At 48.4% G+C, this 15,792-nt stretch overlaps 1 protein-coding gene across 3 annotated transcripts in view; it reads left to right on the top strand.

Annotated features, from left to right (window-relative positions):
* Nucleotides 1–15,792, top strand: part of ZDHHC14 (zinc finger DHHC-type palmitoyltransferase 14) — a 219,628-nt gene that overhangs the window by 95,124 nt on the left and 108,712 nt on the right. The window lies entirely within an intron of this gene.

Genomic DNA, 15,792 nt, shown 5'->3' with positions numbered 1-15,792 from the left:
GCTGGGCTGTGGGCATGAGAAGGGATCCCACATGACAGGGACTCCAGAGCCCCGGAGAGGGGCTTTTCTCGCTGCCAAGCACCTGATGGTCCAGCTGGGGAAGGGGCGCTCAGAGCAGGCTCTCGCCCTGGCCACACCCTCCGTTTCTCTCGCGCTCCTGGGGCACCTGGCTCAGGCTCAGCGTAGCTTCGGTTAGTGCAAAGGGCGCAGTGGAACAGGACAGGCCTCTCTTCCTGCCCCACCAGATAAGCAGCCCTATCTGTTGCCTTTCACAATTTTGTCTTCTTGCATTCTGAGGAAAAGGAAGGATTCCGTTAGAGGATAATAAGGAAGTTAAACATCTAAGAAAGTGAAACATCAGGTGTCAACAGAGCAAGGTGGCACCACCGGAGATGTCCTGTGCCTGCGGCAAGGCCATGCCCACCCTTGCCAGCTCCTTCTGTTTTCCTCCTGTGTATAAAGACCCCGCCCTCTGCCAAAGGCCGGACTCGGGGACTGGGGTTTCCAGACAGGAGTCTGCTGCCCTCCTCAGTTTGTCAACAAATTCAGCTGTTTTCCTTCTCCTCAAACTCGGCTGCCTTTTATTGGCGGAGGGAAACTGAGGCCGGGTCAGAATCACCAATGCCGGTGTGTCCCTCATCAAACCCAGCGCTGACTCCTGCTCCCTCCTCTTCTGCCTCTTCTCGCTCCTCCACCCTCCACTATCTCCACCCCTCCCCCTACCCCCCTCCCTCTCCACCCCTCCTCCGCCTGCCTTCACATCTCAGTGCCTCCTGCCTGGTGTGCACAGAAGCTGTTGCAGCCATACTTGAATGGTGATAAATGCGCGAGGCTCAGATTGTTGTAGAACCTTGCCTGAGTCATGCGGGTGTTAAGTGGCTTCTGACACCCCTTTGCCTGCCTCACCCCCCAACTCTCTTCCCTCCCGGGCAGTGGGGTTTCCACATGGCTGTTTGCCTTTGCCCCTTTGCGTCCTGCTCAGTGTGGTTTTCTGGAACACCGAGCCTTCTGACGGAAGTGTGTGTTTTCACACGGCGGCCTGTGACGTGGGACTGCTCTCTTCTTTCAGGAAATCTGCCGTGTGCGTTCTGCACCCTGTCAAGGTTGGAGCCTAAATTAGACCTTCCAGCTGTGCTTGGGTTTCAGCATATCGTGTGTGGAACCTTCCATTCCCTCTGCTCTGTCTGTGAGAGTCAGCCTTGCTGAAGTCTCGTGCGCAGGCCCTCTCGCTCTCTCATCCTCGTGCGAGGGCAGGACCGAGTGGACACCCTTGTCCGTGCAGGGGCCACAGGAGGCGCCAGGCAGGAAACTCTGGGCAGGGTGGTGGGTGACCCGGTCACATGTGTGCCGGACGCTGTGGAGGTAGCAGATGGGCGTCCACCTCCAGGACAAAGGCCAGTCTGAGGGGACCCTCACCCCGCCCTGCCAGGGCCAAGAGAGAATGGAAATCGAGCCCGTGAGCCCCAGTGTGAGGGCTGGTAGCTCCAGGCACACAGAAGGGAGGGCCTTCTCCGATGGCCTGAACTGAATGAAAATTCTCTCAAGCCAAAAGCACGCCAAGCAGACATATTTTCTGGGGGGAAATAGTCAAAGTCTGAGAGCTCTCCCAGCCCACAGGCCACGTCTGTGGGAGATGCTGGGAGCTGGGCCCCGAGCAGGAGCGCTGGGGGGGCAGGATGGGGCATCCACAGACGGCCAGGGACTCCCACTCAGCGGTGCTGTCCTGGGGCCTCAGGGGAGAAGCCTCCCCTGGAGGCGGCCACAGCACCCACAGTCCCGCAACGTCAGCACCTTCGCCTCATCAAGCTCAGTCCTGGGGTCTCACTCCCAGCCCACCGGGCAGCAGCTTCGACCCGCAAAGCTTTAGTACTGAAAAGCGCTGAATCTGGGCCTGGTTTCCCCTGGTCCTGCCAGTCTCGCGGGTGCGGAAGCTCCGTGCCCGGAGCCCAGCTCCGACGTGGACCGCGGCGGCCTCGGACATGCCCCTTCCACTGCGGCTCTAAACCGAGGGGCTTGGCCTTGACCATCTCTCAGCTCCCCTAAAGCCTCTTGTTTTTCGAAGGCCCAGGCCAGGGGTCGAGGGGGGCGGCACTCGTGCCGTTTGACAGAAGCGCCGGACCCCGCCTATGCGTGGTTAACACAGGCGGGACCCGACTGTCCCCGGGGGCCCGTCCCGCCCCGTCCCCCCGTCGAGACCCGCAGCTGGTAGCGCCGGTGCCCACACGGCTGCCTCCTCTCGGCTGAATCTGTGAGTCTGGGGGTGGCAGAGCAGGCGTCCCTGTCTCCACCCGAAAGAGGATGCCCCGAGGTTTCGCGAGCGCAGCCTGGACCCAGCCCGTGGCCTGGACCCCAGGGCTCCCGGAGGTCTTTCCAAAGCCGCCCAAGACTGAGGGTGCCTTTCTCTAGAGGAACCTATCTGGTCCTGGCCTCCACGCCCCATGATTACACCCATCCCCGCGCAGCCTTGCTTTCCAGTGCAGTTCCTGTGTTTCATTAAGGCAGTTAAGAAGAAAATGGCTTTTTAAACAATCTAGTAAATCCAGAGGGAAGATGGTAAATTGCCTTTGGTGGGTTCCAAGGTCTCCAGCCCATTTCATTCCCCAAATGGGCCATTTCTAGCTCGCCTCAAGCGCCGGGCCATCGGCCATCATTTAAATAAAACAATACCAGGGACAACCAGGCCGCCAGGCGAGTGAGCAAATGGTCCTCGAGGACCTGAGAGGGACCTTCACCGACACCCGTTTCCTGTGGGTTCCTCAGAAGTGACGGGGCCTGGCCCGGTGTGGCGGCTTCCCCTGCAGCCGTGTTGGCCGAGGAACTGGGCTTAAGGCCTCTCAGGACACCCCTTGGTCTTGTTTTTCTTTCCTTTGAAAAAGCATGTGGGGAAAGTATATCCCCAAGAGTATATCCCTCAGAGTTTTGCGCACACACACCCGCTTCCCCTCCTCATCGCAAGGCTTCCCTTGGTAGCTTCCTTGACGAGTGCTGAAGAAAGGAAGACACCTTGGGGGTGGGGGAGCATTTTAACAGCTCTAGTTTTGTTGTCCTATGCAGCAACGAGGTTTCTTTTTAAGCAACCTAAAGCTGGTATAGACCACATGCTTTCCAACTTCCTGTTCCATTTGTTAATGAACATTTGGGGCGCGTATGCACAAGGCCTTCTGGGAGGGAGGTGCAATGGTCCTGAGCTCTGGGGACCAGGATTTTATCAGGAAGAGGAGGCAGGGACGTTGGCTTCACACAGGGGCAGGAGGAGGGCTGGGCAAGCTCTGGGGGAACGTGTTGAGATGTCTGGTGAGTGACTGTCTCCTGATTGTAGGGGGAAGACTGGAAGCAGGTGGGGTGTGAGGACCCCAAGGAGGTCTGTGCCTTTCATAGCAGCAGGAAGCTGCAGTTGCAGGTTTTGGGCAGAGGATTAAGAGAAACACAGTTCTGAAGACTGATTCTTGCCCAGGCCTTGAGGGGGCCAGGACCAGGCCAAGGAAGGCGGAGGGGTCCATGGGACCCCAGCTGAAGCAGCTGTAAGGGGCTGCCGACGTCACAGGCTCAGAAATGTGGTCGGGAAGAGATAAGATGACACAGGGAAGTGTCACTTCTCATGGTTCTGGAGGGTGGAAGTCCAAGTTCAGGGCACCCCCAAATCCAATGTCTTGTCAGTGCTCATGTCCTTGTTCATAGCAGACCCCACCTCACTGCGTCTTCGCCTGGGGGAAGTAGCAAGGGGCTCTCCTGAGTCTCTTATAAGGACACTAATCCCATTTGCTAGGCTCCCCATCATGTCCCAATCGCACCCCAAAGGCACCACCCCAAGTACTGTCACACTGGGGTGGGCTTAAACCTAGGAACGTGGGGGGCAGACAGACATGCAGTTTGTAGCCTGTGAAGTTGTGGTGGGGCTTATGGCTTGTTAAACTAGGTAAACATTTTTGAAAAATAGCATTCTATAATTTTAGAAAAGCATTTTCATTAGGAAAAACAAAGGAGGCTTCACACAAAACATGGAAGCCTGAATTTTTGCTATTCATTATGAACCATGTGTTCAAAACACATCTACTTCTGATGAGCCAAACTTTTGGCATTTTCTTACTCTACGTCTCAAAATACATCTTGAGTTGAAAATGCTCAATGCCTCAACAGGCATGTGGGTAGCCCTGCACGCAGCAAGTCGGCCTTTTGTGCCCAGCAACTAAATGAGAAGCTCTGGAAGGGCCTTCGGCAAGTGTAAACTGAGGCTCCTTTACCCTGTGGTTTTTGTTTTGATGATGGATCAGAGAACCTTTAAAAATGTTTTGCTTAGCACGAGCTCTAAGCCTGCATTGTTGTTATAAACGTCTCCAGCAAACCCACACAGCCATGTTGAGTGACTTCCTTTCGTTGGAGTGTGACGGTGGCCCACGATGTTTACAGAATGTCTGGATGTGAGATTCTGTGGAAGAGCGAGTTAAGTTTGCCGGTGTTATTCAGCAAACGTGCACGAGCTCAGCAAATAAAATAACTGGCATTCTTCTTTATCATCTATTGTTATGCCAGCAAAGGCTGCTCTTGGAGGAGTCACCCCAAGCAGGGCTTCCTGGCCCCCCCATACTTTCAGTGAAGGATAAAAGCATGAAATGCGATTGGGATGGTCCCCACCAACCAGGCAGCATGTGGGTGCGGCATGGGAGACATTCTCAGGACAGACAGCACCCAGGGAGGGCGCCCCAGCACCCCATGGCACCTGCTGAGGTGGTGTGGTTGGTGGGGCTGCTCCCCTGAGGAGCCTAAGCGAACACTGCCATCGGGCCAGTGAGAAACACCATCAAAAAGCACATGTGGTCTTCTCGCTCAGAAAGCCCATTTCCTTATAAGCCTGAACCACTTCCACGCCGTCCATGGCCTATTCTGGATAAAGCCGACCCCTCCTCCCACCATATTTTGTCTTGGGACAAGCGTCACTCCATGACCCCTGGGTCCAGCCCTGCCTCCCCAGTGTGGTTCTGAGGGGACGGTCAAGTCAAGCACAGTGGCCATCAATGGACTGGCCCTCGGTCCAGAGATATATCTGGAGCAACTTCCTGGAATGAGGGTGCCCCCCCCCCCCACTCCGGAGCAAGTGACCACCCCTGCTGTTAGGGTTGAGCTGTGCCCCCTCCCCCGAAAGGACATGTCCAAGTCCTCCCCTTTTGTACATGGTCTTTACCTGGAAATAGTTTTGTTGAGTCAGTCAAGTTAAAATGAGGCCATTGAGGGTGGACGCTAACCCAGGAAGACTGGTGTCCTTATACAAGGAGGAATTTAGTCACAGACACCCAGAAAGAAGACCATGTGAAGACTTACAAGGTACTGTATTCTGAATGTGCCCCACCCCCCAAATTTATGTGTTGAACTCCTCATGCCCAAAAAGATGGCTTTAGAAGATGGGGCCTCTGAGCTAGGGTTGATCATGAGGGTAGAGCCCCTGTGGAGGGGGTTAGTGGCCTTCTAAAGACACCCCAGAGAGTGCTCTACCCTCTTCCACCATTTGAGGGTGTAGCTGGCTGTGAACAGGAAGTGGGCGCCATGATCTTTGCCTTCCCACTAGAGAAATGAGTGCTTATAGGCTACCCCGTCTGCGGGACTTTGTTAGAGAGCCAGACTAGATACAGAGCGAAGATGGCCATGTGTCTGCAGGGACGCGTCTATGAGCCCAGGAATGTCAGGATTGAGGGAAAACACGAGAAGCGAGGGGAGGCGAGGAAGGGTCTCCTATGGACCTTCGGGAGAGCACAGCCCTGCTGAAAAATTGGTTTCAGACTTCTAGCGTCCAGAATTACCAGACACGGCATTTCTGTTTTTTAAGTCACCGGATCTGTGGCACTTTGCCCTGGGGGCAAAGGAAGCTGACACACATGTTAACTTGCAGAAGCCTTCAAAGGACTTCCTTTGACACAGGTCACAGGAACTGGACTCACTGCTTCCTTCACCACTTCCTCTTTATCTCTTCTTTTTATCTGCCCTTCTTGTAAACACATAAAGCATTTTGTGGGTGTAGAGGTAGGACAGCGTAGCAAAGCCGGGACCCAGAGCTTATTCTGTGTGGGTAGAATGGGCTCGGGAAAGGCGACAAGAGCTGCTGGAAGCCCAGGTGTAGTGGCAGGAAGGACTCGGAGCAGGATCTTTATGACCCGAGCAGATGGAGTAAAGGAGGAGAGAGTCCTGGAGCCCTCAGTGGCTTTTGCAGGCTTTTATTGGGATTTACCGGGTACACGGCAGGCAGGGGTGCTGGGGGGCCGGGAGGCTGGTAGGCCCCCTGCAAGTCTTTGTCTGGGCTCTCCGGCCTTCTCTGATGGTCTCTGCTTCTCTGCTCTTCTCTGCTTCTCCTGTGGTTCTGCTTCTCTCGTGGTTCTTCTGGCGTCACCATGATGCTGCCCTTATAAGCCCAGTCTCTCAGCACAGGTGTACCCACTTACACATGCCCACACCCCACTCCAGGTGCCCGCCATCAGGCATGCATTCAGGACTGCAAGGATCCATCATCAATCCTAATGGCGGGAGGGCAGAAAAGCCTGATACTTTACTTACCCTCCACCAGGCCACTATGGAAACCTGGCACCTGGGGCTGAGAGGGTGGACAGGGACAAGAAGAGCCCAAGAGCCTGCTCCAAGTTGGATAAAGGAGACTGAGGGGGAAACTCAAAATAACGTGGTGGGTTTGAACTCCAGGGCTGTCTGAGCTGAACGTGACCCCATGTGTGGGTGATGATGATGGTGGTGGCCATAATGAGAGAAGTAGGGGGGACGTCCCGTTTTAGGAACAAGTGTGGGTCCTTTGCCAACATGATTAGCTCAAGGGACGGAAGGTGGTATTTGCAGCAGGTCTATGGAAGCTCAGTAGCTCTAGAGAGCTTGGAAGGTGTAGACATGAAAGGTGGGATTTTGGCATCCTTGGGATTAGCAGTTTTACTCTCCTGGAGCTACTATCCCCAGGGCCTGGATCTACACTAAGAGGTAATGGTTCTAAGTGCTACCTTCTGTGCGTGGGGTACGGTCAGGATTGTGGGTGTGCTGTGCCGACATGAATCCCAGGAGGAAGGAGTTATGAGGATTAGATTTCAGGGGGTCCGCAGCAGCCCAGACGTCTAGGACATGCACAGGAGTTCTTGAATTCGGGGAGCTGACAACTTGAGATTCGCAAAGTTCTCGCGAATGCAGTGCCAGAAGGCGTCAGTCGGGAGGGAGCAGCATCTGCGAGTGTATCGTTCATGAATTATGGGATCAGAGAGTCAGCGCCAGCCATCCCTCAGCCCCTCGTCTCCACAGATGAGGAGTCTGAATCTCAGGTACTTGCTGCCTCTCATATAATTGAGCATAGTGAGTCAGAACCTAAATGCGCTTCCCCACGGCTCTTTCCTTCCTCCCAGGCAACAGCCATTTTAAAGTAGTGACCTTGGGCCTCCCCGGTGGCGCAGCGGTTGCGCGCTGGGTTGCGAAGCTGCCTGCAGCCTCTGCAGCCGGTTCGATCCCCGGCTGCTCCCTGGCCACCAGAGGAGGGTCCCACATGGCGCGCAGACCCCTCCTGCCGCCCGCTGCTCCCCTCAGCAGTGTACTTCGGTCCTTCTGCCTGCTCTGCTCCCCGCTCTGGCTCTGGTGAATTCTCTCACCCTCCCGCGCTTCTGACTGTACCCAGTGCTTGTATAAACCAAACAAACAAATAATAAATAAATAAATAAGACATGCCTCTAGAAAATTAAAATAAATAATAATAATAAAAAAAAAAAATAAAGTAGTGACCTTGTGGTCCAGCACTGGGAGAGTGCTTTCCCTTCTCCTGGCTTTTACCCGAATCAGAGGCCAAGACCACACCCCAGTGTTGCTGATGAGGACAGGGGAGCATAGGGAGCAGCGGGGCCTCCAAAAACTCTTGTTTTTTGTGTGTGTATTTTCTTTTAAAAAAAAATTAGGGCCTCCCTGGTGGCACGAGGGGTTAGGACGCGACCTGTGAGGCTGCCTGAAGCCACTGCAGCACGAATTCGATCCCTGGCCAGGGAGCTACCCACATGGCGCAGCAGACCTCTCCTGACTCGCCCACTGCTCCCCTCAGCTGTGTATTTCAGTCAGTCTGCCTGTTCTGCTCCCCACTCTGTCTCTGGTGAATCCTCTCACCACCTGCACCCCAGTTCATGTATAGTTCTTGTATGCATAAATAAATAAATCTTAGAAAAAGATTTTATTTATTTATGCATACATGAGCTGGGGTGTAAGCCAGAGGTGTGGGGGTGGGGGGTGAGAGGATTCACCAGAGACAGAGTGGGGAACAGAACAGGTGGATCTTCTGAAATACACTGCTGAGGGGAGCAGCAGCCTAGACAGGAGAGGTCTGCTGCGCCATGTGGGTAGCTCCCTGGCTGGGGATCGGACTCAGGCTGCAGTGGCTGGCAATAGCTCAATAGCACTGAGACTTCAACCCCTTGTGTGTATTTTCTTGTCATCTGAACTAGTTATATGAAAATATTTCAAAAGCTATAATATACACTGAATAAAGAAATATTAACAATAAAGAATTCAGGGAAACAAGAGACTGCTGCAGACTTGAAGAATCAGATTAGATGCAGTCTCTCCAGGGGGCATTATTTTGACAGAAGACGTTTGTAGCTGAAGAGGATGTTCAGACAGGATGACTATGAACAGACGTGGCAAAGTGAGCACTTGGGTGGGGGCGGGGGAGTGTGGCTCAGGGACCAGGTCTAAGCATTGGACTGGGATGGGAAGATACTTTAGCGCCTTCCAGCTGGTATTTAGGGTCAAGTCCAAATCAGAGTGACTCAAGGGATTTAGTACAGAAAAATATCATTATAGCTATCTTCACTACACAGATGATTATTATTTATATATAGGAAAGGTCTCCAAGGCGTATTATCTCTGGAGTCTCTTAGCAAATGTTTGTTCCATTGAGCAGGGAGGAAGAGGCATCTTACAGAAACAGATGTTAGCACTTAATTCCTCCTTGTTCTGCTTGTTTATTTCTTTTACATGTATGAAAGGAAAAATAAAAAAGAGCAAATTCAGATAAAGGTGGTAGTGGAGCCCGTGAGTAGAGCTGACACATCTGTTGGTTTAACTTGGAATGTCATTAATAGATTAAAGTGATCCATGGCTTTTATCTGTGTTGATTTTGCACTGACTTTAATAGCTGAGATGCAGGGAAAGCCCCGCAGGTCTTGACCCTGTGTGCTGAGCATTAATTTAATTCATATGGGTCCTTAATAGCTTCGGTAAAGTGGAACTGTGTGTTTGACACTGTTTTTGTTTGTGGTCGGATGATATATTTATTCAGTTCTGAAAACTTGGAGAAGAAAACTGAAAAATGCTGACAACTTGCCCAGTGTTAATCCCATTGGCCTTCTGCAGCGTGTGAAACTCGTAGCTAAACTTCCTGGGGATCAGAGAACACTTGCTGTGTGGGCCCTGCCCTGGCACCCTGTGCCCTAGGCTAGCATCCAGTCTGAACCCGTCTGCCCAGACCCACCTCACCACGAGGTCAGCCAGGTAGGGCCTCCTGGTGAGGGATTAGATTTGTTCTCAATAGGATTGGAGGTCACTTTTAAAAATTAGTCTAGCAGGAGTCTGGGACACAAGAGGAAATGCGGGAATGGGAGGCATGGCAAAGTTCCAGATGAGACCGGGGTAGACATGACGGGGGTCGTGATGGGAGACAGAGGAAGTGGAATGGGGAAATTCTGACAGTTGGTGTGATTTGCTGATGGGTGAGTTTGGGAAGTGGTTGTCAGGGCAACGGCTCTTCTCTTACTCTCCAGGTGGAGATGCTCACAGGCCACAGTCGCTAGCCCCCACCGCACCCCATCATCCCAGAGCGAGTCAGCTCCATGGCAGCGAGTCCATGACCTGCTCACTAGGCTGAAGAATGAGCAGAACCTTAAGTGGTTTTCATAATTTCCAATGAAAGTTTAAATTTTAAATATAATGTTTTCTGTGAAGAATAGAATAAAGATTTCGCTTGCTTTGTATCACCTTTTTAAAAACCTTTTCTGAGCAACCTTTCAAAACCACAGCAGATGTTCCTTAGAAAAATAAATTGCAGTTTCCAGGAGGAAGAGACCCATTACTGCGGGCTTCTTATGCAGTTCATTATTTAGTGTATTGGAAAGATCGGCTGTAATTTACAGTTTCTCCTGCTGGAGAGGAATTCTAGACAGAATTAGGACAGTTAATGGTAAAAAGGAGGCAACTAATGAAAATTCAGATTTTTCTCTTCAGTGCTAACATTTGAAATTTTAAATAATTTTCTTGCTGAAACAATACGTAGTGTTGGGTGGACTCATTTTGAATTTCCTGCTTCCTTTCCTTTCCATCTGTTATTATTCCTTTCTTCCTCCATGGCTGTTTATCAGACTTGTCCCCTGCAAAAAATAACTTGACATACTTTATGTATGTTCAAAATTATTCTAAGACAACTTGCTGTTGTTTTAGGATACTTTTGTAAAAAAAAAAAAAAAATGCGCAGAAATGATGTGAATTTAGGGGGTATCATCCATTTCTTGAGCTTTCTTCTGAATAAATAGCTATCCAGGAACTCATTGTACTCTAAATTAGCTGTATCATTAAATATTACATTTATAGCCTGTGATGAGATATATGTCATTGCACTAAAAGTTAAACGTGGATATTAAGACTGCCAGCCCTCGTCCTGTGTCTATGACCACGTGAAGTTAGTGCTTTCCTGCTTGGAGGGTCCCTCCAGTTGTAAACCAATCTTGTTCTATTTTGGAATGAACAGACAAGCAGTACCCCTGGCTGATTTCCTCGCAGTGAGATAATGGGTTTTGTGCGGGCCTGGTGCATGGAGCTGGCAGCTTGGCCTCTGGTAGCCTGTCAGGAATGGCTTTACGGTGAATCTGATTTGATGAGATTGTGATGCTTCAGCTGACATATGCACTGCTTCGATTCTCCTTTATTAATAGGAATCTAATTTTAATAACATTTTATCTCTCCCAAAGAGGAAAAAAAAAATGTCCAGATTCTTTGGGGACTTGGAGCTGTATGTTCTGGGCTGGAAGGTATTCTGACACTAAAGCTCACCTTTTGATTACGCCTGGCGACCTTGAGCCATGGGAACTCATGCACTTATCATTGTTAATTAACACCACTTAGTATGTGGTGTTGTAACCCACTCGACACTCTTCAAATGTTGTTCTTGTAACAAAGAAACTGAGACTCAGAGATGACTGTCTCAGGGCCCCAGGATATTATCAGCAGGACCAGTGTTGATGGCAGGTGGAAAGGAAGCTGCTAAGTAGACTATGGTCAGTGTTTTCTCTTCCCTCTAGAAGGGAAGGCCAGGAAGGTAACAAAACAGCAGGTATACAAAACAGCAAGAAGAAAATCTGGATAAGCAAGAATCCCAAGACTGAGCATGAGCTGGCAACTATATAAGTGGAGAAGAGAGGGATAAGACTGGCGTGGTGGCCAGCTCACTGGTAAGGCCTGGAGTGGAATTTAATTAATAACTATTCTGAATGGTCCTATTCAGAGTTTTCAAAGCCTGCCTGGGTAATAAAACTGTGCACAACAATCTCAGATTTCTAAAAATTAACTCTGCTGCCTGATCCTCACCTCTCATCACTCACCCAGCCCCTAACATGGTGATAAAAGGTACCCTCAGGTTCATCTAGAAACTTCTACTTTGTAAAGTTGACTGGCTCTCTACAAGTATTAGGATGCTAGTCATGGTGGTTTTTTTTCTTTTTTTTTGCTCGTAGAATTTTGTTGTTTTTGTTTTTAGACTATATAACTGGTATCAGGATGCTTTGGGGTTATGTAACAGAGAGCCAGGTTCAAATTGGCTTAAGCTATAAGGAGACTTATTGGTTTACATCCACAGGCACCCAGAGATAGATTGGTTCAATGTCAGTTCATCTGGCAGATCAGCAGCATGGTCCAGCGCCAGGTCATTTCCAACTGCACTGCCTTCCACAGAGATGACTGATACAGCTGGTCCTCCTGTGGGCACAGGGTAGCTGCTGGATGCAGATGGGTCCAGATGTTTCCTCTTTCACATTTCAGGTTGGACAGATCCTGGCTTCCTGTTTCTGCCTGTAAGCGTTAGGAAGAATTTCCCCAGAAGACTCCAGGAGTCCTGTCTTTGTATCTCTCTAGACAGACATGGTTTGCATGTCCACTCCTGAGCCAATCACTGGCAAGACAGTGGGATTCCCTTAGGCCAGGCATGCCCACCATCAGAGCTGACTCAGTCCCCCAAACACAGGCTGCTGCTCAGCAGAGCGGAGGTGAAGACTGCAGTCTCCAGCGTTGTCCACCGTGCAGTCTCAGAGCCACCAGTGCTTCGTGATGAGTCTTATTTTCCATCCTCCCAGTCAGGATCTTGGACTGTTGAATACTTTGATATGTGGTGCTACAAAATGAATTGCCTACAATTATTAGGAGCCAGATAGTAGACAATCTAAAATCATGAAAACATGGTTAGCCTCATTAGTACCCAGGAAAATTAGTATCACAATGTAAATTAGGATCACAATGACATACTATTTTACTCCCACTAATTGGCAAAAATTAAGGAGTCTGTTAACAAAGTGATGTGGGGGTCAGGATGGGGAGAAAGGACTTCTCATGTGCGCCTAGTAGGAGAGGAATTTGGTCCTACCACTTTGGTAAAAAGATGGCATTACCTTGTAAATTGAATATGCATATACCCTTTGACAGCAAAAATTTATATTATAAACATAGAGGATATTTGTTAACAGGACCTGGAGTTAGCTACACTCCACTTGAAACCTAAAAACTCAAGAGACAAGATGGTATGCTCTTCAGGTTGCTGGTTCCTCATTAACCTGGGTTTATTCACACCAAACTCTTGGTTGGAAATTCCCAGACTCAGGCTCCAGTAACATCTATATTAAACAATTTTTGCAGTTCTTCAAGAGACATGTCCAAGAATGTTCATGGCTATTTTTTTAAAGATTTATTTATTTATGCATACAACATCTGGTGTACAGGCCAGAGGTGTGTGTGTGGGTGGGGGAGTGAGAGGATTTACCAGAGACAGAGTGGGGAACAGAACAGGCAGACTGACTGAAATACACTGCTGAGGGGAGCAGCGGGCGGGACAGGAGAGGTCTGCTGCGCCATGTGGGTAGCTCCCTGGCCAGGGATCGAACCTGTGCTGCAGAGGCTGTGGACAGCTTCATAGGTTGTGTCTTAAACCCTTGTGCCACCAGGGAGACCCTCATGGCTATATTTTTAATAGTAGCAAAAAACTAGAAATAATCTAAATGTTCTAGAACAAGAGAACAAATAAATCACTATGGCATATTCACACAATGGACTATCATACAGCAGTGAAAATGAAGATGCTATAATCACATGAAATGACCTGAAGATATCTTGAAAAATTAATACTTAGTAAGAAAAAGTGAGCTGCCAAAGAGTACATACAGTAAAATACCATGCTCGTGAAACTAAAAAGCAAGCACCTTTAAGCAATATATTGCTAGGATACATCCATACATGGTAAACTGCTTAAAAGCAATAGTGGTTATCTAGAGAGGGGAGTTTAGAAGGTGAGGTCTGGAAGTACCTCCAAGTTATCTCCAGTGATATTCATAATTTACGTGTAATCATCATTTGGGTTGTAGTAGTGGGGGTATTTGTTTTATTTGGGGCTTCTTGACTTTCTTTTTTATCTATCTTGTATATATCAAATATTATATAATAAATTTTAAAGTATAGGTTTACTGCACTCTTGAGCAAGTATGATTGACTACAGTGTAACAAAGTGACATGATTCTTACAAGAGGGCACCATGTCTGATGTGTCAATTAAGAGTCCATAAGGCAACAAATCATGTGGTTGGGGGAACCAGTGGCTATACTCTATTGAGACCTCTAAAAACCCTTTGGTTAGAGGCTCTGTCATAAGTTATTAGAGGCTTGACATATGTGTGGGTTGGAGAAATGTTTTCTTATGGATAGAGAGGCAGAGATCAAAAGTAATAAACACAAAATTTAGAGGAATTAAATGTGCTTTCATTTATGTGCAGAAGTGTAAGCTTGAGCGCCTACAGTGATGAGTTAATATTTTCCTAATAGCATGTTTGTAATGAGTGTTTTGGAAGAGGAATGTTCAAGTGAGAACCCCTTAGTTAAAGGGAACAGAGTGCAGGCAGGTGGTGAGGTGCTGGGCAAATGAGGTTTAAGCTCCAGCTCAGGGCCTGTTTGACTTAGGAATACAGCAGATGAGCTTTAGTGTTGACAGCACAGCACACCTGTCTGGCGATTCTTGCTTCTTGTTAAATTCCCCTCTGCACATTACTTCTTGGTGGGAAAATGCTAGGTCCTGTAGTTATGGGCTTTTGTCAATTTAGCCTACAATAGAATTTCTCAATGGCTCAATAACAAGTTCTATCTTTGGTAGGGGGTAGAGGGGTTGTGGTGTCATTCACCCAATTCAGAACAATCTTTTAATTCTCCCCTAGAAACTTCCCATGTCTCATTTAAAAGGTTAAGTGTAAACTGAGCCCAGTGTCCCAGTCACTATTTAACCAGAAGTGACTACACTGGACAATTGTGATAGGGTCAATCTATCTCAATTTCCCCATTAGTAAAATGGAAGAATTGAAGTAGATGATTCCTGAGGTGTGTCTCAGACCCAAGTAGTCTGGGAATCTACCTGTAAAGAGCCATGCATGCTCCACACCATGGGACTAATGTTACCAACATTACTGGCCCTCTTGCTCCTGCTGTGCCATCACTGCTTTTAGATAATGCAGACATCCTCAAATTCCCTAAAACATAGTCTCTGTGTTGTCTTGGTTATATCTTGAACTGTGCAAATTAACATAGCAGTGGCAAGCTAGTGCTTTCCAGATTTCTTCCAAAGTGCATCAGGTAGAGAACTTGGATGGTGAGCCTTGACTTGCTGTTGATGGAAAAGGTGCGAGCAATTGCCCTGAGCTCAAGGAAAATAACCCCTCTGGATACCGTGTAGAAGACAGCTCTGTGCTTGCATAAAGCTTCCTAAATACCTGTGTTCTGAGAGTTTGTGTGAATCCAATTAGTGTCATGAAGGACAGTAGAGTCTATATTTTAACTTAATTTTTGTTTGTATGAAAATAACATATACACATAATTTAAAAAGCCAGACTGTGCTAAAGGACTTCGAACCAAAGCCAGCACCCCCTGCTCTACCTCACAATGAACTCAAAATTTCAACTACTACTTCTGTATTTCTTTTTTTAAAAATAAATTTATTTTTAATTATTTTATATATTTTTACATCATTTTTCATTTTTGTACAATGTATGCATTTTCATCTTGATTATAGTCTCTGTGAAATTCCTACCACCCATTCACCTGTGAACCATCACCATGGTCCCTTGTGCTCTTCCCACCCTTGTTTTGATCCTACTCCCTTCTCTTGCCCCAACCCCCTTCGGTAGTGTGTCTCTGATTTATAGTTGCTTGTTGATTTTGATTTTCACTTTATTATAATCAGTTTTTTTCCCTGATCCCTTATTTGGATCCTCTGTATTCCTGCCATAAGTGAGACCATCCAGTATTTTTCTTTTTCTTTCTGGTTTATTTCACTGAGCATGATCCCTTCCAGCTGTATTTCTTAAGATCAGGTGTGTATTTTTTCAGTGTTCATTCATATACTTTATGTATTTCCCATTCTCTCTCTCTTTTTAAAAAAGATTTATTTTATTTATTTATTTATGCATACAAGAGCTGGGGTATAGGCCAGAGGTGTGGGGGGCGGGGCAGTGAGTAGATTTACCAGAGACAGTGGGGAGCAGAACAG

The sequence above is a fragment of the Talpa occidentalis genome, unplaced genomic scaffold, assembly GCF_014898055.3.
Source record: "Talpa occidentalis isolate TD23 unplaced genomic scaffold, MPIMG_talOcc4v2.1 talOcc4.2, whole genome shotgun sequence".
NCBI lineage: Eukaryota > Metazoa > Chordata > Mammalia > Eulipotyphla > Talpidae > Talpa > Talpa occidentalis.
This window is presented reverse-complemented; position numbering and strand designations above follow the sequence as displayed.